Genomic DNA, 11,095 nt, shown 5'->3' with positions numbered 1-11,095 from the left:
CTGTGAGGCGTGTGATTTAGAATGTACTTATATATGGAGCATCACGCTGTGTTGAGCCTAGTTTGAGCCTGACCTTTACTGCCGTTGTATCCACTTCCAGAACACGAACCCCAAAGGCCACTGCTGTCCTGTGCTACTTTGAAATGCAAACTGTCAGCGTCCGCTCATGGTGTGTCTGTGGGGCAGTGCTAAGAAGAGGGATGTGTGATAATCTGTTAAGTGTGATTTGGTTTTCTCCTGTTTTGTTTTGGTCCTAGTTTGAGCCTGACCTTTACTGCCGTTGTATCCACTTCCAGAACACAAACCTCATAGCAACTGCTGTCATGTGCTACTTTGAAATGCAAACTGTCAGCGTCCGCTCATATCGTGACTGTGTGGCCGTGCTTATTAGAGGGATGAGTGATACACTGTTAGGCGTGATTTAGAATGTACTTGTGTATGGAGTATGACGCTGTGATGCATGTGTTCACGCAGCTTGTGTGAAGCTGGTATATTACAGAAACAAACCTATGCAATTAGGAAAATGTTATGGGCGAAACGTACACTTGATACTACAACAGAATATATTGTCACGTCAATACACAGAAATTACATCTCCTTGAATCTGATATTGAAATATGTTTTAGTTACGTATCCACTGAAATGAAAAGAATGTTGTATAAAATTAATTCATTGTGATTTTTCAGGGGGCACGGGTGGCCTTGTCGTCTAAGGCGACGCAATTCACTGTGCATTGTATTTCTTTTCTTAAGGTGAGGTGAGGTGAAATGGGGTTTAACGTCGCGTCCAAGATTATTGCACTTATATAGCGACGTGCATGTACGTGTGTGTGTTTTGTGTGGCTGCTTGTACTAGTCCGGACTGATGCCGATTTATAGTGCTAGCTCACTGAGATACCATGTCGCAGTTTAACATGAATACCCCACTCAGACACAGTATACTGACTCCGAGCCGACCAGTCCTTGTTTTAGCCCCTTAATGCCGAGCGCCAGACAGGGTTACAACAAGTACCATCTTTTAACGTCTTTTGGTATGACGCGGCCGGGGATCGAACCCCGAACCTTCCGCTTTCCGGGCGGACGCTCTACCACGAGACCACGGAGGCGGTCTCTTTTCTTAAGGCCAGTGGCCCATCTACAAACGTAATAGAATATAAAAGGAATGAGAGATCAGGTTTGTACAGCAACTGTATCCTCGAAGGATGTTAAGGTACTGTAAAAGTATTATTCCCCTGACAGGTTACATAAGTTCCACATCTTTCCAGTAAATTCGGAACTATTACGTTATTATTTGTAGAATACCTGTTGCTTTAATATTACGCTAACTTTGCCAATAATCGCCAACTCCTGAAGTGATGGTGTAAATCCTGCTGGGGTCCATGCAGGTAGCAAAAGTACTGTAAGTCCCATTTGAACCTTAGTATGGTGATATTCCTTCAGTTGCTGGTGATCTATAGCCCGTTTTATCATGGTTTGTTATGTATAATATTATCTTTTCATGTTCACATACTGGTTTTTTCCTGTGATATATCTAGTTATTGTACTGCCCTTTGTTGGCAGGTTTTTATATTTTCTGAATGTATTTATTATGGCTTGCCTTTGATAGTCATGATATAGCTGAAATGTTGCCGGACCGCCTCCGTGGTCTAGTGGTAGAGCGTCCGCCCGGAGAGCGGAAGGTCCGGGGTTCGATCCCCGGACGCGTCATACCATAAGATGTTAAAAGGTGGTACTTGTTGTTACCCTGTCTGGAGCTCGGCATAAAGGGGCTCAAACAAGGACTGGTCGGCTCGGAGCCATTATTCTGTGTCTGAGTTGGGTATTTATGTTAAACTGCGGCATGGTAGAGGTATGAAGGACCAGTGAGTGTCTCCTCCAATCTCATTAAAATCGAATCTTAGTTCTCGCTATTGCTGAAGAAACATCTCATCATGAGGACATCCCATTACGGGTCACGTCAGAGCGATCTTTCAACTGACCAATCAAAGCGTCGCTTACCAGATGATGAAAGTGACATTCAGAATAGGTTTTCGAATGATGTAACTTCGAAAACGTTAACATTGGGTATTCCGAACGGCAGTCACGGCCCGTACGACTGATTCCGTCAAAATTATCGTCTATCTCTCGCTTCCGTGGGATAAACATTTTAACGTTGCGTTGCAAGTACGTGGGAAGCACTGCCATACAATCTCAATACACACCATATATTAGACATTCAGGAACGTTCGTTTGTTCATTTTTCAAAATTTTAATCGCGAGCCGTGTCAGCATATTTTTCAAGCATAGTCTGAAATGGGAGTCGCCAGGTTGAAACTTCTTGTTAGTCATTTCAGTGTTCGGTCAAAGTTCGCGAAAGGTCGTTCTGCACTGACCCGTAATGGGATGTCCTCAGATCTTTATTTAGCGACAGCGAACACTTAGATCTGATTTTAATGAGATTGGTGTCTCCTCTTTGTTGGTAATATTCATAAGTCACGTGACCCTTTACTTGCACACATCAGAAAAAAAACGATGATTGATGTAATACTATTGGGACTAGTTTTAGAAAAGCAACTTGATTATTTATCTTGAGACATTATAGTGAATCTAAAAAAGAAATTATGTATATACACACTGACAACAACGGTAATAGATAAGAAGCATACAGATGAAGCCATGTGTACAGTAACGTCCAATTTAATTAGGATCCATCAGCTTGTCACAACTGTATAATCCCTTTAATCTTCATCGTGACTGTATCTGGCATCACTACCCGTGTGTTCCATTACCTGTGTGTTATTTGTTATTCTTACTGTACATTTGGAAGGGAATGCATCACGTTTGGTTGCCACCTGGGGTGTTGGATGGCCTCAGCAACGTAAGTCTGTTGGCCCTGTGTTTTAAATATGTTTGTTTGTTGTTTAACGCCGCACTCAGCAATATTCCAGCTATATGACGGCAGTGTGTAGATAATCGAGTCTGGACCAGACAATCGAGTGACTGATATCATCAGTATCGATCCACGCATTTGGGATACGATGACATGCATCAACCAAGTCAGCGCGCCTGACCACCCGATTCCGTAAGTCGCCTCTTACGACAAGCATGGGTTGCTAAAGACCTATTCTACCCCGGATCTTCAAGGGTCTTTTAAACATGTGTAACGTCATTGTGTAATACCATTCTGTGTAAAGCATACTGTTTGATGCTGGTTAAACAATTGGTATTGCATCTTGATATATTCAATTCATATTTTGTCAACAAAACGATTTAGTTTATAAATATAATGGTGCTTTCACAAACACTTAGCTCATGCAGTAATGTCCCTAGATCACAAGCTGTCGATATTCGCAATGCAACATGCTGCTGCATTTTCAACACATTAACATTACTGATTAAACAGAAATTAGCCCCAAGGTCACATACTATTAACTGTAATTTAAGGTAATGTGTTAACAGAAAAGAGTATCAGATTTTATATCAATCCAAATAATGATATATTGTTCAGACAATCTGTAGAATGTAGACGTAGAGAATATGATATGAGTATCACTGACATAAATCACCCCGGCTGTTATACCGCCGCATCTAGCGACAACTTCTTTTCCAAACCTTCATATTTTACTGATATACATTTGATTTAATTGACCCCTATTTAAAGAACCATTTCTTGAATGAGAGAAAGAGGGAGAGGGAGAGAGAGAGAGAGGGAGGGGGGGGGGGGGGGGGGGGGGGGGGGGGGGGAGAGAGAGAGAGAGAGAGAGAGAGAGAGAGAGAGAGAGAGAGAGAGAGAAAGAGAGAAAATACAAAAGTCCAAAGATGAGCTGAATAATTTACTCAACCGGTTTATATATATATATATATATATATATATATATATATGTGTGTGTGTGTGTGTGTGTGTGTGTGTGTGTGTGTGTATGTGGTGGCATTTTATAATTTTCTTTAGTACATTGGTAAACAATGTCATCCTTCTCAGGTGATATCTCCACATGACCGCCACCCGTTACTGAGAGGTTCAGGGATTTAGTACCTATTATATAACTCGACCACTGTATTGTTCAGTAATATATTAGGGTTATTACCCAGATAGGACAAGGACATTAATTACGGCTCAACTTCAAAATCTAGGTTTTAAAACCATGTCACAATCCAGGTTTTGTAACAGTATATTTCAAAACCTAGGTTTTGACCTACACTCTATGAGCAGAGTGAGTGAGTGAGTTAAAATTTAACGTCGCATCGGCATTATTTCAGCCATATAGCGACGAGACCAAGCTAATATATACACAATTTAGTTATTTATGCAATGTCATATTTAAAAACAATTGATGACAATTAATGGACAGAGCCTTTAATAATGTCAGTTGCTAATAGCATCACACCAAATTTAAAAACAAGCATTTAATTATTCACATACATATTTAAAATTTATTATACAGACCAATTTCTTTCAAGTAATTTATGATGAGATGCCCGTTGACACGGGAAAAGAGATCTTTTAGATTTACACTTTGATAATGTGAATCCCTTGCGATTGCAAAGTCCACACAGTCAAGCAATATATGCTTGACGGTGAACCTTTCATCGCAAGGGATACACTTAGGAGGTTCGTCCTCATCTGTCTTCAGCAGATATTCGTGTGTAAACCGACTGTGGCCAATACGACACCGTCGTAAAACGACCTCGTCATGTCTTGACTGACAACCCAAGTAGTTATGACCGATTGTTGGTTTCAATTCGTGTAGTTTATTGCTTCCTACTTGGGTGTCCCACCTCTTTTGCATGAGATCCCGAGTATAAGATTTGATGGTTGGTTTGAAATCACTGTACGGGATAAAGAGTGGAGACAACGGTTTTTCAAGAGCTGCTTTAGCTGCAGTATCGGCTTTTGAGTTACCTGTTATGCCTACATGACTTGGTAACCAGCAAAAGACGATGTCACATTGGCCAGTAGAAAGATCATTATAGAGTTCTAAAATGTCAAGGATTATAGGATGATTTGAGGAGATACTTTTAAGTGCCTGAAGGCATGATAATGAATCGGAGAAAATGATGAAATTTTTGGATTGGTTTTGATGTTTGATATAGGTCAAAGCTGTAAAGATAGCTTTGGCCTCAGCAGTAAAAATTGAACTAGTATCTGGTATTCTTGAGGAAACAGTTCTGGATCCAATGACGGTGGCACTTGCAACTTTGCCACCATCCTTGGACCCGTCTGTAAAAATGGACCTGTGAGAATTATATTTGGAGCGTAATTGGTTATATGATTGTTGATATACCAAAGGATTGGTATCCGACTTTTTTAGATTGGTAAGAGTGAGGTCTACTTCTGGCTTCACCATCTGCCAGGGAGGAGAAGACAGAAGACGGTGAGGTGAAATAATATTTAAATCCAATTTAGCTGTAGTGATGTGTGTTTGAATTCTGATTCCAAGTGGTGGAACCAGGTTTGAGAGATTTTGAAACAGGTTTTCATATTGAGGGTGGAACACATAATTGTATGCTGGATTAGATTTATTTGAGTGCAATTTAGTGATATATTGCAGTGAAAGTTTAATGCGGCGCAGTTCGAGTGAAGGTTCATCGGCCTCCACATACAAACTGTCCACAGGAGAGGTCCTAAAAGCTCCAAGACAGAGTCTTAGGCCTTGATGGTGTACAGTGTCCAATTTTTCTAAATTGCTTTTGCAGGCTCCACCATAGACAATGGAACCATAGTCCAGTTTGGAGCGTATTAACGATCTGTACAAGTGAAGGAGGGTGGTCTGATCCCCTCCCCACTCGGAATTTGAAACGACTTTTAACAAGTCGAGAGCCTTCAGGCACTTTGCCTTGAGATATTTAATGTGTGGTAAGAATGTGAGATGACGGTCAAATATGAGGCCCAGGAATTTGGCCTCCTCTACTACCTTGATAGGAGTACCATCTAAAAATAAATCTGGATCCTTGTGAGGTTTGTATTTACGACAAAAGTGAATACAGTTTGTTTTGGATTTAGAAAATTTGAAGCCGTTTTCGTTGGCCCATTTTTTAATTTTGTTAAGACAGAGCTGTAGCTGTCTTTCTATTGTATTCATATTCTTACCACGACAAGAAATATTGAAATCATCCACAAAAAGTGAACCATCAACGCTATTGTTTAATACTTTAGTGAGACTATTAATTTTGATGCTGAAAAGGGTGACTGACAGTATGCTGCCTTGAGGGACGCCCTGGTCTTGATCAAATTGATCAGACAGGGTAGAGCCCACTCGCACTTGAAATTGTCTGTTGTTTAAAAATTGAGATATGAACTGAGGTAATCTGCCCCTCAATCCAAATTCATGCAAATCTTTTAAAACACCATGTTTCCACGTTGTATCAAATGCTTTCTCTAGATCGAAAAAGATTGATACAGTATGTTGTTTGTTGACAATGGAATTTTTGAGCAGAAATCGGTTTCCAAACCCACATACGACACAACACAAAGACAACATTCAACAATCTATTCAAAAAACTAAGTTGATTATTATAAAATTGTTCTTGCGGCTGCTTCTCTTTTTTTCGGTTATGCTGTCAGTAATGTCTGATTTTATCCCTTTCATTTGACCTACTTTATGCCTGACCTTTACTGCAGTTGTACCCATAGTAACTTTTGTCATGTGCTACTTTGAAATGCAAACTGTCAGCGATCTTCTATTGGTGTGATTGTGGTGGCATGGTAATTTTAGTAGTTTAGGTCAGTTAGTGTGATTTGTGATTTGTGACTTTCTTCACGCAGGTTGTCTGAAGATAATACCTCATGGAAATAAACCTTTGCAATAAGGAAAACCAGTTCGCAAACGTCAATTGTCAGCAACCATGTATTTCAAGATACAGATAACTTCATACCCTAACAAATATTTCCGACTGTTCTAGAAAAAAATGGGGTTCATCCTTTGATATGTTTGTGATACGTGGGTTCAAAGGGTGTAGCTGAAGCATATTTCCAACATTTTTATATATCATGTTAATGTAACAAAACGTACAATATTAACAAAACTAGAATCCTTAAATCTACGACACATATCTAAATTATACAATGAAATTCTTAATATACCAAAAGATCTTATTAATGATTTGTCTTGTAAGACCCATATATACATTTCAGTTGAATTTGTGACTGTAACGATTTAGTTTATAAATATGATGGTGCTATCACAAACGCTTAGCTCATGCAGTTATGTCCCCGGATCACAAGCTGTTGATATTCGCAATGCAACATGCTGCTGCATTTTCAACACATTAACATTACTGATTAAAAAGAAATTAGCAACAAGGTCACATACTATTAACTGTTAGGTAATGTGTAAACAGAAAAGAGTATCAGATTTGATATAACTCCAAGGTCAACGAATTGAATTTTTATGAGAACTTTGTTGTTGTTTTTCACTGTTAATGCTTTGTAAGGGTGTCTATGATTATGTTCAAGTATAACCATGTGTTTTCTGCCAATGGATAATATGGGTTAGTCGAGGAAACGTGCATGTCCTAAAATAGGTCACCATTTAATCAAGGCCAGTGATACAAATGTTTTGATATGAATGGCAGCCAGGGGGAGGAACACAACAGCCAAAGGTACTGCTACAACAATGAGAGTGAGTGAGTGTGTTCAATTTAAAGTCACGTGGGCAATATTTCAGCCATAATGTGACTTTGTCAAGTTATACAATGTTTAAAATAAAAACTGTCGACGAAGGACAGTATAATAACAAGCAATATATCACAGTTTGACTTAAAACTAGTTGTAGAACATTACAATATCTGATTATCTGGGTACGATACAAAATAAAAATGCGGGCATAGATCGCCAGCAACAAACACAACATTTAGAGGTTTACAAGTTTTACAGTGCTTTATAAAGCTGTTGTTTTGTCTGTTCTACTGTAAAACCACAACAATGTTCCAAATAACGCATAGAACATCAAACGGAGATTCTCATATCATTTATTTAAATGATTTTATCATCCCCCGCCACGAAGTGGAAGAGGGATATTGGAATGGGTGTTGTCCGTCCGTCCGTCATTCCGTCCTACCGTCCGTCACGTTTTGTTTCCGGAATAGAACTAAAAAAACATGAGAGATATCTTAACCAAACTTGGCACATAGTCTAGTGGTGAACTGGTGCTTTTTGATAGTTTGGGATTTTTATAAAAAAAAAGAAATTTCGAGTTTCCAGTGCTCGGACATGTCATATTGCCGGGGTATATGAGTATTTCATGCTTGTTCATGATTGAATCAATAAATGAAACTAATTAGCTTACGACGATGTCACTTGGGAGTTGCTAACCAGAGTACCGATTCCTAGTGGATCGGTAGGTGTGGACAACTTAAGTCAATCGAAGTATGACACTTATCAGTTAACACGTGCTAACATTGTTTATTTTAACACGGGTTCATCGGAAACGTTCAGGATTTTTAAATCAAATGAAAGCACTATAAACTCAGAAAGTTTGATGGATTGATTGTGATTGTTATTTTTTGGTGATCGGTGAAGTGGACGTGTGTACATTAAGAAACAACGTCATGCCGCAATAACTGCTGATTTTAGGGCGGTTTCACATCGCGTGGGCATTAATTGAAATCGTCAAATTAGATCATCTTTCAATGTCATGAAGTTATTGGATTTAGTTGTAGTTGATTTTTATCTGCACGCTGTTAACAAGGCTGGTCATAGCATTCCAGAGTGACGTCCTGTATGCCTCGTACCGATCTGTGTGCTACGGAAATATAGTATACAGTCTGCATTTACTATTTACAAAGAGTTGATGATGGTGTTGAGTAATTGATGACCGGAACCTTCTTCTAAATCGGACTGCATGACCCAGTGGTTTCCAATATCACAATTCCTTCCTCTGAATACTCAGTAACACCTGTACGTGCAAATGTGAAACATTTGTTTCTCTCCTGAAGAAACGACTTGAAATCTTTCAGGTATACTTATGGGTGTTTTTGTTACTGTTGTGGGGTATACGTGAATTGTCCTTGGAACAGTATTGTATACTTGAATATATACTCCCCGACAAAAGAAACGCGAATACCATACATGATGGTTAATATCTGATGAAATTACTCATATTCAAGAGACAGTAGATTGGTCCGATACACTAACGAACATAGCGTTCTGTTGTGTGAACCGACGTTCATGAACGCATCATATGTGACGTCGTAGATCCATGACTCGAGATGCATCATTTGTTTCGCGCAGGATTAGCCTGTAAAGTTTGAAAATGACGTGCAGTATATCGTGATAAGAAAAAAGACACTCTGTCGTAACACTTGACTGACTGTTAGTTTTGTCATCAAATGGTACACATTGGAAACAGCTCTTCTTAACGTACATACTTCTCTATGTGTTTCTATTATTCGCGTTTCTTTTTTCGCTGAGTGTATATATCCAGTAACGTACAATTGCAGTTGTTTAATTCAGCCAGTGAAAAAGGGATCGACAAGCAAACTGTTGTTTGAATCAGTTAAATAAAATCATGAAGCACACATACACACACATCGGACATCGCAACATTAACGTGGCCTACAATTGGTTTTAATATATGGACATGGCATAATTAGTGTAAACGTATTAGGAACTTTACAAGTAGTCATTGCCTCTTTAAATGCCGATAAAACGTTGTGACTTCGTTTGAATATTTATCGGACTCTGATACAAATTTTATCGAATTGGCCCTCGAATTGATAACACTATCCAGTACATAATAAACAACGTATACACACACACTCACAAAAGGTTTGATCATCTTTGACTTTCACGACGATTTAAAAGGATGCACAGTAGTGAAATCATGGCTAAATGTTGACACCCGTTTGTTCGTTATCCATTGTAAATAGGGACACTGGTTGTAATTTGTATTGTTCTGGATTTGGATCTGGATCTGGATCTGGATCTTCTTCGTTTATGAAGTGACCACCTCCGTGGTATTGTGGATAGTGCATCCGCAAGGTTGCATTCCTTGGACGTGTCATACCAACATATGTTCATATATTATACCAGTTATTACACTTCCAGGCGCTCGGCATAAGTAAATCCATGTATTTTAGAATCTGGTAACATTTAATTCTGGAACTTTAAAAATCGACATATCCTTTCATTTGATATTCACTGACCAACCACACTGACACAAACTACAGACAGAATTATCAGACATTCAACCATTTGATACCTCTAGATGCACGCTATAGGATATTTTAATGTACACGTGTTGTGTTCGTATTGATATATGAGGGGAATTGTTGTATAATTGTCGTGAACGCTTTTAGGATAAGCACATTATTTTATTTCTGAGTAATGTGAACCTAGATTGTGGAAATCATATATGTTTATTACAAATTAGGTGATATTTGAAAATGTTCATTACTAAGCTGAACACATCAGAAGATTCCATTCGATTTTGTCAGTCGAATTAGGATGGACAGTGAGTGAGTGAGTTGTTTTTAACAGTGTTCTAGTTATATCGCGGCGTGTCAGCTAAATGTGGGAGGAAAACCTGAAGTGATGCATGTCTTAGACGTTTACCACTTCGATGAAATTCACGAGCACGGGTATGGTGCTGACAAACCTAGAAACATAATCGGGGCGAATCGGGATTCGAACCAACAATCATAGGTTTCTGGCGTGTCCAAGGGACGAAATTCTCATCCAAGTGTCTCTTTATATCAGATGTAGCAACACGAGTCAATAGAAGTTTAAAACTTTGTGTTGATATATTTGATATCAAAAGACCAGAGGGCGAGAATATATTTCAACTGTGGCATTTTGTAAACAGTCATGACTTGTGTTGAGTGTACAAAATGATCACACAACTTTCCTTGTCAGAGAGTAGTGATGCCAATTGGTTGTGACGTCATTGCCAAGCATTGTGATGAAATTTCATTGCAATGATATCTCATGGCTATAGGCCATACCGCTCAATTTGGCTGAAGCTATATCTCCTGTTTTAATCATGTCCAGTTTAACCCCGGGGTCACGGAATAAACTAAAACATCATGGAGGCCAGTGACAAAATACAAAATTTATTCAATATTTGTCATGATCAATGCAGAACATTTCAAAACAAACAGCTTTTCTAAAAGATAATATC

Source organism: Haliotis rufescens, unplaced genomic scaffold (assembly GCF_023055435.1).
Source record: "Haliotis rufescens isolate VD_foot unplaced genomic scaffold, xgHalRufe1.0.p SCAF_18, whole genome shotgun sequence".
Lineage (NCBI taxonomy): Eukaryota > Metazoa > Mollusca > Gastropoda > Lepetellida > Haliotidae > Haliotis > Haliotis rufescens.
This window is presented reverse-complemented; position numbering follows the sequence as displayed.